Source organism: Kogia breviceps, chromosome 1 (genome assembly GCF_026419965.1).
Source record: "Kogia breviceps isolate mKogBre1 chromosome 1, mKogBre1 haplotype 1, whole genome shotgun sequence".
Lineage (NCBI taxonomy): Eukaryota > Metazoa > Chordata > Mammalia > Artiodactyla > Physeteridae > Kogia > Kogia breviceps.
Genome location: NC_081310.1, coordinates 132,666,814 through 132,683,268, shown reverse-complemented (window position 1 = coordinate 132,683,268; position 16,455 = coordinate 132,666,814).

The following is a 16,455-nucleotide window of genomic DNA, read 5'->3' as shown; positions in this document are numbered from 1 at the left end:
AGAGAATAATTGCCAATAATTAATAAGCATGATCAATGGAAATGGATTCACTAATAAAGTAAAACATATTTTAAGACAGAGTTTTAAATTACAGCTCTTCATAAGAAATAAACCTAAAACACAAGGACATACCTATTTTTTTAATGATGTTAAACACATACCAGGCAATAGTATCCAAAACAAATCTGCTATAGTATATCAATGAATCAGGGACACAATAAAACCACAAAAGAAACAACCCCAAAAGCTCAACAGCAAACAATAATTTTTTTTTTTTTTTTTAATTTAGCTTAAGAGTCTACATGTGAGCTAGGGGTCAGCTGATCAGCTCTCTTGATCTCCGATGGACTCCCAAATAGCTGGGAGTTGACGGTTCTTGACTGGACATAGCTGTTGAAACTTGGCTCCACTATAAAATTCTCTCATCTCCCTTTTAGACTCATCCTTTCAAGTTCAATTATGCAAATCCTTTTCAAACTTCAGCTTGCATTATGTCTGCTAACATCTCATTGGCCAAAGCATATCCCATGGACTAAAGAGTATACTGTGACCACACTGGGAGAATAGTGCATAGGAAATGACATGGATATTTGATCCAATTATGAGGAAAAGAGTGAAGAATTGGAGGGATAATCCAATCTACCACAAAACATATATTAATATCTAGCAAAACAGGCTTTATGGGAAAGGCTTTAGTAGACGTAATACTACTGATTCATAACATGTTAAGTTCACAGGGAAGGTAGCATGATTCTAAACTAACTTTCCCAAATAATATACATGTTTATAATATTAAAAATAAATGCAATTAATATAGAAAGAAAAATAAATCCACAGTTTTATTTTAACTCATCTGTTTTAGTAATTAAGATTAATTGAAGGGAAATATTAGAAAGGACTAGATTAGCACTGTCTAAAAGAAATAAAATGAGAACTACACATTACATTTTTTTGGTCCTGCTGTGCAGCTTGCGGGATCTTAGTTCCCTGACCAGGGATTGAACCCGAGCCCTCGTTAGTGAAAGCACGGAGTCCTAACCACTGGACCACCAGGGAATTCCCTACTCATGTTATTTTAAAGTTTCTAGTAGCCACATTAAAGGAAATAAAAATAAATAAATTGATTTTAATAATATATTTTATTTAACTCAATATATCCAATATATCATTTCAACAAGTTGTAATCAATATAAAATACATCATTTTGTTCTTTCATTGTTACCATATATGATATTTATGAATTTTTATGGAAGTGGAGTAATAACTAGTTGGTTAAGGGGAGGTAAAGAATTAAGAGATCAGCATATTAGAATTTTTTCAATAAAGGACAACAGAAGTTGGGACAAAGTAGTTGAGCCAGATCCTGAATTTTTCATTTTATAAGTTAAACTCACCATTCACTGATAGGGAACAAATAGGACAATGGAGAACTGACATGATCTGTGACTTGAAGGAACAGGAGTTTTATTTTTATATTTCTTTTATTTTTTTCTCCCCATCTCCTTCTTTTACATCAAATGTACGTTTTTGGTAGGCATGTAAAATGACCTTGACTTTGGTGTCAGGGCCTCCTTCTTTAATGTGTGGAGAGCCTCAACTTCATATCAAGCTCACTGGTGCTGAATCACAAGGGCCCAGAGCCATCTGTTCTGAAGTTTCCCATGAAAGAAACTCTCATGACTGTCTCCAGACAGGTTCTGCCTCATGATTTTGGGTGTTGTTATTGACTGTACAGCACCATGCCAGTTCTTTAGTTCTTCCAGTGGTTCTGGGAGTCATTCTCTATGTCTTTAATAAATCCCATTTCCTGCTTAAGTCAGCTGGAGTTGTTTTTTGTTGCCTGCAACTAAGAACCCTGGGTGATATGATTATTAACTTATAAGAACCACATTAACAGCAATAAAAGCAGAAAACTTGTTTTCAACACAAAATTCAGTAGTAGTAGCAATAATAATAATAATAACAATGATAACTTCCTGAGAGCCTATTCTCTGCCAGGTACTGTTCTAAATTCACCACATCTATTAACTCATTAAATCCTGACAACCATTCTATGAGCAAACTAAGGCACAGAGAACTTATAAACACAAGTGGGAAAATGCAGAATTGGGCTTTGAATCTGAGCAATTTGATGCAGAGCCCCTGCTCTTAAAAGTTATCAAGTAGAGACCTGCCTAATTTGCTAAGAAGTTTCCTTTTCCATTGCGCTTTTTTAAAAACACCTTTATTGGAGTATAATTTCTTTACAATGGTGTGTTAGTTTCTGCTTTACAACAAAGTGAATCAGCTATACATATACATATGTTACCATATCTCTTCCCTCTTGCGTCTCCCTCCCTCTCACCCTCCCTATCCCACCCCTCTAGGTGGTCACAAAGCACTGAGCTGATCTCCCTGTGCTATGTGGCTGCTTCCCACTAGCTATCCACCCTACTTTTGGTAGTGTATATATGTCCATGCCACTCTCTCACTTCATCACAGCTTACCCATTGCGCTTTTATTTTCTCATATTTCTTCATAGGAAGTTCCCCTATCTTTTCCTTAATCATTTCAAGAGACTGTACCCTCCACAGTGAGGAATAAAAGTGCTACACATGGCACAACCACTAAGCAAGAAGAGAGTCTTCCTTCATTCACTCATTCATCCAGAGAACACTTAATAACCACCTGTGGCAGGCAAACCGCCCTAAAATAGCCCCTAATGATCTCTGCCTCCTGGTGTTCCTGCACTTGAGTAATCTTCTCCCCTTGAGTGTAGGCTGGCCTAGTGACTTGCTTCTAACCAAGAGAATGCAGCAAATGTGATGAGCTGTCTCTTCCTTGATCAGTTTACATAAGATTGCCGCTTCTCTCTTGCTAGCAAAATCTCTCCATTTCCTTCTTGCCTTGCATGTTTGATACAGTAATCTGGGATGGAATAAGCTGCCATGTTGGAGAGGCCTACATGGCCAGGGACTGAAGACAGCTTCCAGGCAATAGCCAGCTAGGAACAGACTCTCCTTCTAACTGCCCTTAAAGAACTGAACCCTGCCAACAACCATATGAGCTTGGAACTAGATCTTTCCCCAGTCAAGCTTTCAGGTAAGACCCTAGTCTTGGCCAACACTTCGACTACAGACCTGTGAGAGACACTGAAGCAGAGTATCCTGATTAAGCCATACCCAGGATTCCTGACTCACAGAAGCCATGATATAAATGAGTGCTATTTTAAGCTGCTGAATTTGTGATGCAGAAATAGATAACCAATACCCTACCTTTTATTTGTACAACACCTTTTCTAGGTAGACCAGATCCCTGACCTCATGGAACTTATAAAAGAAATGAACATAACTTCAGGTAGTTATTGGTGCACTGAGAAAAAGAAAATATGGTGATTTTATAGAGCTGTATATGGAAATATTCATATTGACATAAATTAAAATTAAACAAAAAGGAAAATTCAGTTCCTTAGCTCAATAGCCAAATGTGACTTGGCTCCTAGCTACTGTATTGATCAGCACTGGTTATAGGACATTTCTTACTTTTCCATCACAGGAAGTCCTGTTGGACAGTGCTGTTGCAGAAAATGACTGGGGGAATGAGGGACTTCTTTAAAATGAGAAGCTAGGGAAGGCTTCTCTGAGAGAGAAGTATTTAGGCATGACCTGAGGGACAAGAGAAAGCCAGTCCTGCAAAGATCAGGCACAGGACATGAAGCAGAGGGAACAAGATGCATGCAGCCCTTCAGGTGGAAGCCGTTGTGGTGTTTTCAGGCTGCACCCCACAGGCCTACAAAGCATGTGCTTGTCCAGCTTCAAGACTGAAGAAAGAGCCTGGAGTCAGTGATGCAGACATCATTGGTTTATTGGTTAGGGGCTGTTACATGTCTGAAGCATGATCCTGGAGCAACACTCCACCATATGTGATGCACGGCGGGCAGAACGTGGTGGCAGTCTTTGCTCCGTTTTCATACTTCAGTAAGATGAAAAAGTGTGAAAAATTCTGGAAGCAGTGATAAAAAGCAGAAAGGACATTGGCCTATCCTCTTGATTCTGTTATACTTGAAGTGTATGAGAATAGACTCTACCCAAGAGGGAAGCAAGAGATGCAATTTGTCCTAAGAGAATAGTTAAGTTACAACCACGGTAGAAGACGGAGAAAACTTTTTGGATAGAGATTGAGAATGTGATGGAAATTGTCAATCACAAAGCAACAGCTGAAAAAGGCTAAATGGAAGAGAGAACCCAGAGAGAGACATAGTAACAGAAAGAGAGATTAGTTGGGGAATTTGTTCTGTTGAAGGGTTAAAATAGTAAAAGGAGAATTTGGGAGAAAAAAAAATGCGACAAGGAAGTCTTGACCAATGTGCATTTATCCATGTTTCTCCCTGTTTCTTCTGCTTTCTGCCTTCCCTACTTAGAATCTTCATTATAATCTAAAGACATCCCAATTATTCCTACAGCATAGTCATTGGCATTATTTCTATTCATATTTCTCTCTTGATCCCTAACAGACAGTAAGCTCCTTTGAGAACAGGGACTGAGTATTATTAGCTTTTACTTTCCCAGCACCTACAGAGTGTCTGTAAGAGTTTAATACTTGATTTAGGAATGAATTACCCCTTGACTATGTCCATTTGTGTATAGAATTGGATCCATAGTTCCAAGAATTGCAAGTAAAAGCTGAGAGCATTGTTTCAATTTCTTTCTCTATAAAGTGGACATGTTTGTCCAGAATGACCTCTTTGATTCTCTGAAGCTGGAGATTTTATGACTTCTAAATGATAAATCCTTTCATTTGTGTAAATCTTTCACCAGTGGCTTTGTTTCCACTTTCTCTGTGAAGATATCTAAGCTAGCTGTGAGAATTTTTGACAATGACCTCTATTTTGGGAGCCTTCCATGTCAAGTATCTTATCACTTACTTCTCTTTTAAACTTTCTGAAGTACAGAGTTAACCTTTATATCAACTACTTCAAAGAAGAAAAAAATGACTATGAGCCATCTAGCTCTAAATATCAAGTAGATGCTGTGTTTTTTAAAACCCAATCCTTTATTTAATATTAGATTTTAAGTTACTTAAGTCAATCCTGGAATGACTTAGCCCTGATGTCTTTTTTAAGGAATAAAACACTACAGAATCCTAAATTAAATAGTATCTATGATAAATTATGTGTCTAGGAAATGGATTCAAGAAAATTCCAACATAAATATTCATGAAACTCTTTGGAAAATCAGTTAAATTGTTTATTTATGGTTCTTACATGCAACAATTACATATATATTATAAGATTATATACAAGGATTACTTTAAGCACATTTTCCAGAAGATAATGTTTGGAGAGTTGGTATAAACAAACTTCTTTCTGTTTAAAAAAAATTTCTTTCTTTTGGCTTAATTTTTCTTTGCTCATTCTTTGAATCATGTTTCTCTTGATTTATGAAAGTTGGAACTCCAGTCACCATGAAGAATATTTAATTACATTTGAAAAACTTGTTTCACACATTTGATATGAAGTTTAGATTCTATAAACACTACTTGCAAAGTGATTAGTACAGGTAGATGTCCAAGTACTCTGTCAGCAAATTTGAATTATTAATTAATGGACATTAGAATAAAAGGATTTTTAAGAATGTGGAATAATGAGACAAAGGAAATAAACTTCATCTCATGTTTATACCTTCTAATTAATTGACTACTGTTCAGACAGAATCAATACCTTCAACACAAGGGTCGATAAGAGTAAGACCGTTTTTAAAAATATCACCCAGGGCAGTCTTCAGCAGGTTAAAAGAGTTGTTTTTAACACTTGAACCTCCTACCCTTATCTTGTAATTTGCTCCGAGGTACACTATTTGAAGTTATAACAATGATTGCACAGAATAGTAGCCAAATGTCATAGAACCGAACAAGGATTCTTAAGGTACTATCTGGAACCACTGGAGTATATAGATGGTTCTTGAGTCCAGAAAGTTGAGAGCCCCTGGAATGAAATATTTCCTATGTTAAAAGTCTCTTGTTTTCACATATTAATTTATCCGCTCAGTGCTAAAGGAGAGGGAGTGCATAGATAATATGGTCACAAATAATTTTCTTTTGTATCTTAAGTCTCAGAATTCTACCATACTCTGATTCATACCTTTGCTCCATCCTATAGTCCTTTTACATGATTGCTCTTCACTTTTTGCACTTGTAATCTCTAGGTATGACTAAAGGAGTAAGGAAATGGGATATAAAGGCCTAAACAGCTGTGAGATATCTTAAACAGCTATTTTTACTTGCCATTTCATCAATAAACACTATTTACAAAACATGATTCTCTAGGCTCCAAAGAAGAAACTGATATATAAAATATAGGAAATATCAAAGTGATCATTATACTGACACTTTTAAAAGAACAAAACTAATTCAAAACTGCTTTGATCACAATGAAAATTAACATAGCATCATCAGCAAATAAATATGAAAGCAAATAGCGTGAAACATTATTTTTGTACATATAGGAAAAAAATCTTCCTTGAGGAAGTTTGAAAGATGATGTTTAAGGAGGGATAAGACATGACATGACACAACTCCAACCCCAACCCAAGTGCAAGTTTTCAATCACCAAGGGGCAGTTGGAAAAGGCAAATATGTTGTGATAGAGATTATACAAAGTGTAAACACTAAGAGATGTAAATTCAGTTGCTTTCTTTTTGAATCTTATAGCAAGTGGCTTTTGGTAAGCTATGCCAAAATTTCAGTCATCATTTAAATGAGCTATCTTCACTAAATCTTTATTTCATGGGTATATTAATATTCTAGGGTTGCTATAATAAATTACCACAAACTTGGTGACTTAAAACAACAGAAATTCATTTTTTCACAGTGTTGGAGGCCATAAGTCTGAAAACAAGTTGTTGTCAGGTCTACACTGCCTCCAAAGGGTTTAAGGACGAATGTGTTCCTTGCCTCTTTCAGCTCCTGGTGGCTGCTCCCGGCATTCTTTGTCTTGTGGTCACATTACTCCATCTCTGCCTTAATGGTCATATTCCATCTCCTTTTCTCTTATAAGAATACATATGATTGAATATAGGACCCATCTGGGTAACCCAGGCTCTTCCTCTCAAGAGCTTAAATTAATAAAATATTTGGCCATATAAGGTAATATTCCCAGTTCCAGAGATTAGGATTTTGACATATATTTTTTTGGTTTGAGGGACATCATTTAGCTCACTACAATAGGCATAACAAATTCTGTCTTTAATATAACCCAATTTAAAGGTAATGTCTTTTATGAGAAGAGGAATAGTGAGATCAAGAGTAAATAACTTGTTATGTAGTATACTTCTTCAAATGAATACTTAGAATGGTGATACCTTTAAAATTTCCAGTTCTATCAGTCTCTGGTTTGGTTGCTCTATCTTCTGGTCCTGTATTCAGAATTTTAAAAACAAAAATAGCTTGTGATCTATTTTTCAGGAAAGCCAGGACTTATCCTAGAAATTGCTTTATCCTTGAACTTATAAAATTCACTTCTGTCAAAAAAAAAATGGAAGGAAGAATAGGCAGCTCATGTGAAAATGATGACTTCATGTCATGTCTCTGTTTTCTTTTGGAGAGGATTCACAAGCCACCATTTTGCCTAGGGAGAAATGTTGCCATTTTCACAGCAAAGTGTTTTTTGCTTTTTTGTTTTTTGTTTTTGTACAGCAAAATGACAGTTTTCTTCAACAGTAAAACTGAATTAACTTTTGAGGAAAAAAATGCAGTAAAAATGTCAAACTCATAAAATATATCATGTTTTGAACATCTGCACATGTTTTTGACTGACTTGACCAAGAAAGAAAATGTCCTCAAGGTACTAGTGAATCAGGGACTTGGTGGTTGAAGGACAGATGGGGGAGAGAATGGGAGAACTGTGGAGAAGAAGGTGAAGGGAATGTGTTAAGTATAAGAGGGGAAATTGTATCTAGTTTATAGATATAGAGCTCAAATATGGAGCTATTTCTGGATGATAGTAATGAGTACACTTCTTATTTGTGCAATATCATATTAAACAGTATAAAAGTTCTATGTCAGTCTGCAGTCAAGGTAATATAGATCTAAATTGGAAAGGCTGATGTGTCTCAGAGGAAATTTCCCCTTTCCTTTCTTTCTTCCTTCTTTCCTCATATGCTTCTCTTCTGGTGTATTCTTGTGAACATAAATAATATTTTTCAAACAAGTGTTTTCAGTTAATTTGGACTTTAAACTTAACCACCCTGTGCTATCTTGCTCATTTATTTATTAATTGAATGCTGACCAAATGTTCTCTCAGGGATATGACTTGGCTTAGTGAAAACAATATTTAGTTATAGCCATTAAATATATTCAGGTGCACAATACAATCCACAAGAACCAGGCATTATGGCTCTTTATATTCTGCTAAAGGAGATTTCAAACCACAAATGAGGTCCTCCCTTAATTTTATGAGAAGAGCAGCCTATCCATCATCTTTCATCCTGATCAATGGAGCAAAACTAGGGAAATTGACAACCCGTTCCACCATGCATGACACAGGAGGAAACTAAGATACTATTAATTGCAATAACAGTTTCATAACTGTGTACAATTCTTCATCATCTATAAAACTGCTTAATATTCTTTGTTTAACTTTGTCATCATAATAGCCATTGAAGTGAATATGAGAGTCATCCTTTCAGTATTTTATAAATAAAGACATGGGTTCGGAATGTTCACAAGATATTATCTTCTGGTACAGGATACTGGGTTCACTGCAGACTAGGTAGATATCTGTGTGAACGGTTGAGGTTTCATATGAGACAGACAGAACTTTGGGAAAGCCGAGTTTGGGCTCAGTTATATTATTTACTGTTTGACTCTATTTCTAGGCCTCAGTTTTTATTTCTTTGTATATTAAAAAGGAAGTAATCTATGGTTCTCAGATTATTTCCAGCTCAGACAAGGTCAAATTCTAACAACCCATTTCAGCAAGAGTGTTGCCTGCACTCTGTACATGGGAAAACCTTACCTTGTCCCTTTAACATTTTCATACTCTGGCTAATGAGAACAAACTTTGCTTTTGATGCCATGCCTTGCCTCAGTGTGACCTTAGGCCAATAGGATTGCTTGGAAGAAGAGGACAGTTCCAGGACTCTGAGTTGTCTTTGTTACTTAATTCAGTTGTCCATAAAGCAGCCCCCTACCCTCTTATGTTCCTCTTTCTTGCTAGCCACCTTCCACTAAAAGCACCATACCTTTCTAGGCCTCACAGTGGTAATATTCTATTATAGGCAGCCAACTCATCAGATAAAAACATTTAGATATCAACCACAACTAATGTACAGGATATGATTGAAATAGAACTTACATGAAATTGGAATTCTTCAAGGTTAATAATATAACTGCAGCTTGCAGCAAATTGAAGTTCATATGTTCTTCACACATCCTTGAGAAAATTCAGGTGTTTCCTAGTTAATGAAGAGAGGAGAAAGGAGGGATTTGCATATAGTATTAACTTCAACCCAGACGTCTGTTAAAGCACCTGTTTTGGTCTTTATTCATGCCTATGTATCCTGACAAAGGATCCAAGACAAATATCCCATATCATCATTTACCAGTATACCTTTGGGGTTGTGTGAAAGAGAACACATTTATTCAAAAAGAGTGTGTTACAGAACAGATATGATCTCAGAATGGTTGTAGAGTCAAAGTTAAAGTTATTGTTAAATAAATTCACTGGGTACTAATATTCTTTAAGAGTTTATTTTAAAAATTATTTCACAAAAAGTAAAGTTGAAGGTTATTAGGAAAGTCTTTTCTTTAAACAATGTGTTATCTGGGTCTGTCCATGCATCAATTTATACATTCAAAGCTTTTCTTACTGTTTATCTTTCATTCTCCCCAACACCATGCAGAGGAGTCACATATAACATAGAAAAACAACTTAGACTTTTGAGTAAGTCATAAAGCATTTTCAAATGCTGTCAAATATATATGCAGATTGAAAGCCACAAATGATCAGATCAACAAAACAGTAGAGAAAACTTTGCAAAAGAAAATTAAGCTCTAACTTTGTGTGTGGCTTTTTGTAATGACAGAGGTACAGATTTTATTTTCATCATATATATGCCTTATGAATTATTTATTATTCTAATAAAATAACATAATTTTACAATTAAAAAATCAGAGACAATTTCATAGGATTAAGATGTTGCTCTTTAGATTGCATTTGGTTTTCATGAGCGTTCTGATTTTGATTTGAATATTAGCTAGCCAACTGGAGCCTGACAAATACTAGAATATATTTAGTACATCATTTAATGTGGAGTTTACTCAAATTTTGTCTTCTGTGTAGGTATATGTATGAATCAGAACTTTTAACTCAAAGACTAGTAAGTATGGTGAAGTAAAAAAAAATTTTTAAAGTGCTGTTGATTGACACTTTTTAAGAACACACATACAACCCACACAGTTTTTTTTTTAATCTAAGTAAAAGGACAGCCAGGAGTCTCCATGACACTGTTGATTCAGATAATGTAAGATTGAGATAGCGTCCTGAAGAGTATCCCATTGTGTGCCTAGAATTATATGGCTCACTGCTGGGGATCCAAATATGTATAAAATTGTGCCTCCCTTTTTTAATAATACTTTCTTTCACTCAATATGTTTGCATTATTCGGAAAATATAGTTCTTTTCAATCAATTTCTGTTATTCTGTAATATGTAACTCCTTTTAGTTGTCTGTTTCTTTAGATTTGAAATACAGATACAGGATGATCACTTATAACTTGAACTATTTTTATTAGTGATCCAGTGGCACTTGTTCAAATGGGATAACTAGCATAGATGAATAATGTGTATTTATTTGAAAACAGGAAGTCATAAAAACATGAATGTATTTTGTATGTTTTCAGTACTATGAAATATTTTAATGTCAATGAAGGAATAATAGATCCATCAAGAATTTTCTCCTTGATATCGGCCTGAGAGTCCTGACCTCACACCATTGATCCTGGCTATTCAGAGGCAATTAGGAAGTTAAGAATAGACTGAATTATTTAAATACTCAAATCCATTCAGTAAAACAATTATTAGGACACTGAGAATTAAGGGCATTTCATTCAATTATTATTTACTATGTGTCTACAGGATACTTAGCATAAAAGCAAGAGCTATCTGCACTGTAATTGTCCTTCTTAACACACAAAAAAATAAGTTATATGTGCTTTAGATACATATGAGTCTGGATTTACATTTTCTGTTACAAGGCATTTCTTATGAAATCTTATAAGATCTCAAGGGATGTTTATAACAGCATTGCTGATAAATTCACCATCAAAACAGAGCCAGATCTTTAGAATTCAGAATTAATACATCTACTCTAGAATCATTTGCCTTGATTTGCCTGATTCTATAGTTATACAAGTATCTCCTCCATTTCTCAATAACCACTGAAAGGCTATTGAACCCATGGAAATACTCATTTGTGAGACTGTTAACTGTAGAGCAGGTGTTGGATAACTACAACTTCACAAGATAATCTACTACTCTACTATCTGTTTTTATAAATAAAATTTTATTGGAAAACAATGACACCCATTTATTTTCATTTTGTCTCTGTGCTTTCACTCTACAATGGTAGTGGTGAGTAGATACAGCAGAGAATGTATAGCCCTCAGAGCCAGAAGTATTTTGGTCTGGCCTTTTATGGGGAAAGTTTGCTGGCCCCTGTTATAAAGTGTTATCTCTTTCATTTTGAGGAGGCAAATTTTAATCAATCAACACTTAAGCGTGTGCGCGCGCGCACACACACACACACACACACACACACACTTTAATGTCTCAACCAAGCTTGCTGAATTCGGAGAATCCACAATATTTCTGGAAAGTCGAAAAGAGTGATGCAGCATGGAAATCTCAAGGACAGGTTTGTTTTAGAAAATGAAAATTCTGCCCATCCTAATTCTACTCACAAAGGAATTGTTGTTTTTAAGATCCCCTAATTCAAATATACTGTGTAAATATGGAACCTTAATTTTTTTCACCTTACTTTTTATTAATCTATTAAATCTGTTTTCATTAACCATTTTTCATTTCCATGTATATTTTTCCCACTAAATGAATGTCTTCATTGCTGACTTTTTTTAATTCACAAACTTTCTCCTTCTTGCCATATATATATATATATATATATATTTATAAAATCATGAGGGTCTGTAGCTCTGCATCATTTAATAAAATAGATACAGCTTCTGGCTGTAAATCTCCTTGTCATCTCAAAGAAGAAGACAGCAGGCACCTTAGGGCAAACAGAACCCAGAAGTAGTACAAAATGTGTTGTGTGGCAGAGGATGGCTATGCCCGATCCCTCTTAAACATCTGCTACAATGAGAATGACCATTATTCTTTTATGTCCCCCCTCTTCTACTCATTCTCTATCCTTTAGGGCAGTGATAATCTTTGGGGACTCACATCTCTGAGTTTTCACAGAGCAGCAAATTACTTTGTACAGATCTTATAGGCAGGCAGTCCATCAGTATTGATTGAGTATATACTGGGTACAGGATGAAATTCTAGAAGCTCAGGAGTACTTACAAAATCCTGAATTTATTGTTCCTGACCTGGAGGAGATTACTACCTAAATGATGCTTTCAGGGAAAAAAAAAAAAAAAGCTTATTTAAAAAAAATTAAAAGTTGACAACTTTGTTTTTGGAAAAGTTGTATAACTGGTTTATAGGCACTCAGGCTCTATTACATCAGAAATCAAAACATCTAAGTTGACAGAGTCAATTTAGAAAAAGAGAAACTTATCAAGAAAGAGCCTATGGCATTTAGAAGACCATTCATTTCCTGTTGTTATTAACCTTGAATTCCATACATTAATAATGGCAACAATAGTAGTTTTAAGCTCTTTTTCAAGATTACTGTTAAACTTTTAGAGAGCGTGATGAAAAAAATGGCACATTCATGCTGCATCTGTGATTTAGAAGAGTTTGAATTGTTACTAATATTAGTATGCTATATGAAGTGTAATTGAAGCAGAGATGGCAGAGGCGTTTGAAAGACTCTCTTAAAATAATCTACAGCTCCTCCTAGGCTTTTCTAAATCGAAAACAACATGGTTACACTATGTATTTGCCACTGAGTATGAAGGTCTTGTCTCTCAGAAAATGATATAGCAGATGCTCTTAAATCAAGAGGGAACTACTTTAAAAAATTGACGTCATTGTGAGGGAACTTAAAAATACAAAGTATTTCATCTGTAATTGTTGTGACTCACACATTATCTTGGCATTCTAATTACACATTTTAACATGACTAATTTAACGTGCATTTGTTAGGTCCTTTGGGGGACACCTCTGCTCAGCTCTTTCCTGTGTGTTCCACTCCAAACACATTCTTACTGTTGGAGTCCCTTCACTTTTCCAGGAAGTTATTTGTGGCAGAACTTTTTGATTGTATGACCCTCACTATCCACATATGGTTTATGGAAAACAATGACCATTGATATACACCAACATGAATGGGAGTTTTAGTTTTTTCCAAACATAGATCATTATTGTCTCTCTTGACTATTTTAGGCTTTACAGGCATGAATCCGGCACCAGGGCAGAGAGCTCTCAACTGCGGGGAATACATACGTTGCTTGTCATATGGTTCATTCGAGGCCTCTTCACGGCTTGAGACAAAGACACTTCCCACTCCCCTTTGTAGCGGGGAAATGAAGGATCTCAGAGAATACTGCCTATAAATTTAAAAAATAAATAAAACAAACAAATAAATAAATAAAAAGCAGCATTTATTATAGTGTGGAGCCTTAAAATTTTAATTGCTTTAGCATTTGGTTTCATATGCATATTCTGACTGTTTAGTTTAACCAGAGAATGTAATTATTCTAGTTATATGGAAGTGCTGGCTTTGTGAGCATGTGACCTGAGCAACCAAATGAGGTCCCCTGCTTAGATAGTTTCCATGCTTAGCTCAATGATCTGCTCTTTCCTTCTTGAAATTCTTGGCAACTTTATCTTGAACTTGTGTCTATAAGTGAAGCCCAAAGGGACAAGACGTGTAAAATATGCATGTCCCCGTTCCTAGTCTTCCTGTTACTTACAGCATTCATGATGCCCCCAACCCTCAGAACACTGGTGAACCAACGGTGCCTGGGGGTCCAGAGGGACTCAAAACTGGTATACGGTAAGGCTGTCACACATATGACTAAGAAAGTGGGGACACTGGCAGCCTTAAGAGGCTGCACTTTCCACTTGAACTAGAAATTGCTTTGAACACAGAAGGAAGGCAACGATGGTCTAAGAGACATAAATGACCAAGAAACCCTATCATATCCTTCCTTGCTCATGTTAATTTGTCTATTAGCCAACTGCTTGCACTGAAAAATATGAAGAAAGAAAGGGAATAATAGGGCAACCTATAGCTCCTTTTCCTTTCAGCCCTTCCTTACTCAGTAAACAGCAGGTAAAGAGTGTTGGTAGGGGGCTTCCCTGGTGGCGCAGTGGTTGAGAATCCGCCTGCCGATGCAGGGGACACGGGTTCGTGCCCCGGTCCGGGAAGATCCCACATGGCGCAGAGCGGCTGGGCCCGTGAGCCATGGCCGCTGAGCTTGCGCGTCCGGAGCCTGTGCTCCGCAACGGGAGAGGCCACAACAGTGAGAGGCCCGCGTACAACAAAAAAAGAGTGTTGGTAGGTTGCCCACATATCTGGAAGTGAAATATAATGCTGGGTTGATTTTATGCAGCATGTCCACTATTCTGGTAATAAAAAAAAAATGTGTATGCACAAAATATAAAATAGGAGTTATGATATTTTGGTTATTCTAATGCAAGTCAAATGCTCTTATATTTGCATTAAAAACTAACATTGCATGATATAACAATGAGTGGTACAATGCACGGTAATAATTTAAAATTTTTACTTTATTTAGAATGATATTAAATGACAAAACAAACACCATGGCAAGCTGACAAAAAGAATGTGGAAGAAAAGAAAAAGCTTTATATTTCCGAACTGCTAACAGCCCTTTGTTCTAACTTTTGAACGAAAGCTCCGCATTTCAGTTAGCAAAGAGCCCCATAAATTATGTAGCTAGCACTGGTAAACAGCTATTCAAAAAATTAAGATAAACAAAATCAAAGTAAGAGAAAAAAATCATATGGATTCCCAAAGATGATCACTGTTCACTTCCTCGTATATTTCCTCTTGGGATTTTTTCTTACACATGTAGTTTCTCTTCTTACTTCTATTTGTCACACTCCTACTTTTAATAGAAATATATATTGCGGAAATAATAATAATATTATTTTCTCTACTTAAAGTGTTCTCCTCCCAATATCCGAATGGTTTGCTTCCCTCCCTCTTTCAGGTGTTCATCCAAATATCACCTTCAGAAAGGCCACCTTATTTCTCCAGCCCCTGCCACCACCAACAGCCGTGGCATTTATCCATCCTTAATAACCATCTGACATACTGCCTAACTTTGCTAAATTTTAGTTTATTTCTTGTCACTCTGTTTTAGTCTGTCCAAGCTGCTATAACAGAATATCATCAACTAGGAGTCTTGCAAACAACAGAAATTTATTTCTCACATTTCTAGAGGTTGGGAAGTTCAAAATCAAGGAGCTAGCGGATTTGGTGGGTGGTGAGGACTAACTTCCTGGTTCATAGATGGCCATTTTTCTCCATGTCCTCACATGATGGAAGAAGGTAAGGGAGCTCCCTGGGGTCACTTTTATAAGGGCACTGATCCCATTCATTAGGCTTCTACCCTAATGACCTAATCACCTCCCAAAGGTCCCACCTTCAAACCCCTTCACATTGGGGATTAGGTTTCAACAAATGAATTTAGGGTTGAAACAAACATTCAGACTATTTTCACAAGAAAATTCACTAAAATACCATTTTTCCCTGACCTCCTTGTCAGTATTTGGTATTATACATTTTAAATTGTCAAATTATAGGAAAAACATTTTCTTAATTTTATTTTAATTTGCATTAATTCAATTACCAGTGCAGATGAACATTCTTATATGTATACCATTTATATTTTCTCTTTTTTGAATTGCCTTTTCATATCCTTTGCCTATTTTTAAGCATTAAGATATTTATATTTTTCTTATGACTTTCTAGGTGCTCTTGAAGCTCTTAAGGACAACTTTTGTAAGTTTTAAATGATATAAATATACAAACACAAAAAAATACAAACTTTTGGTTTTAAATGTTTAAGTTATATATAAAAACTTCAAAAAATTTTCTATTAAAATACTTTGAATTGATTAAAATTTTCTATGTTTGCTTTATAGTTTTAAACTGTTATCTAGACCCCGATATATTATAAATCACAATTTTTTTCTCATCCTTTTTACTTTGAGATTTTTAATTCACTTAGATTTCCATCTGCTGTTTGGTCAGAAGCAGGCATCCATTTTTATTTTTTTGTCTAATATTAGCTAAGTACCTTCGTTTTTGTTAATGATAAT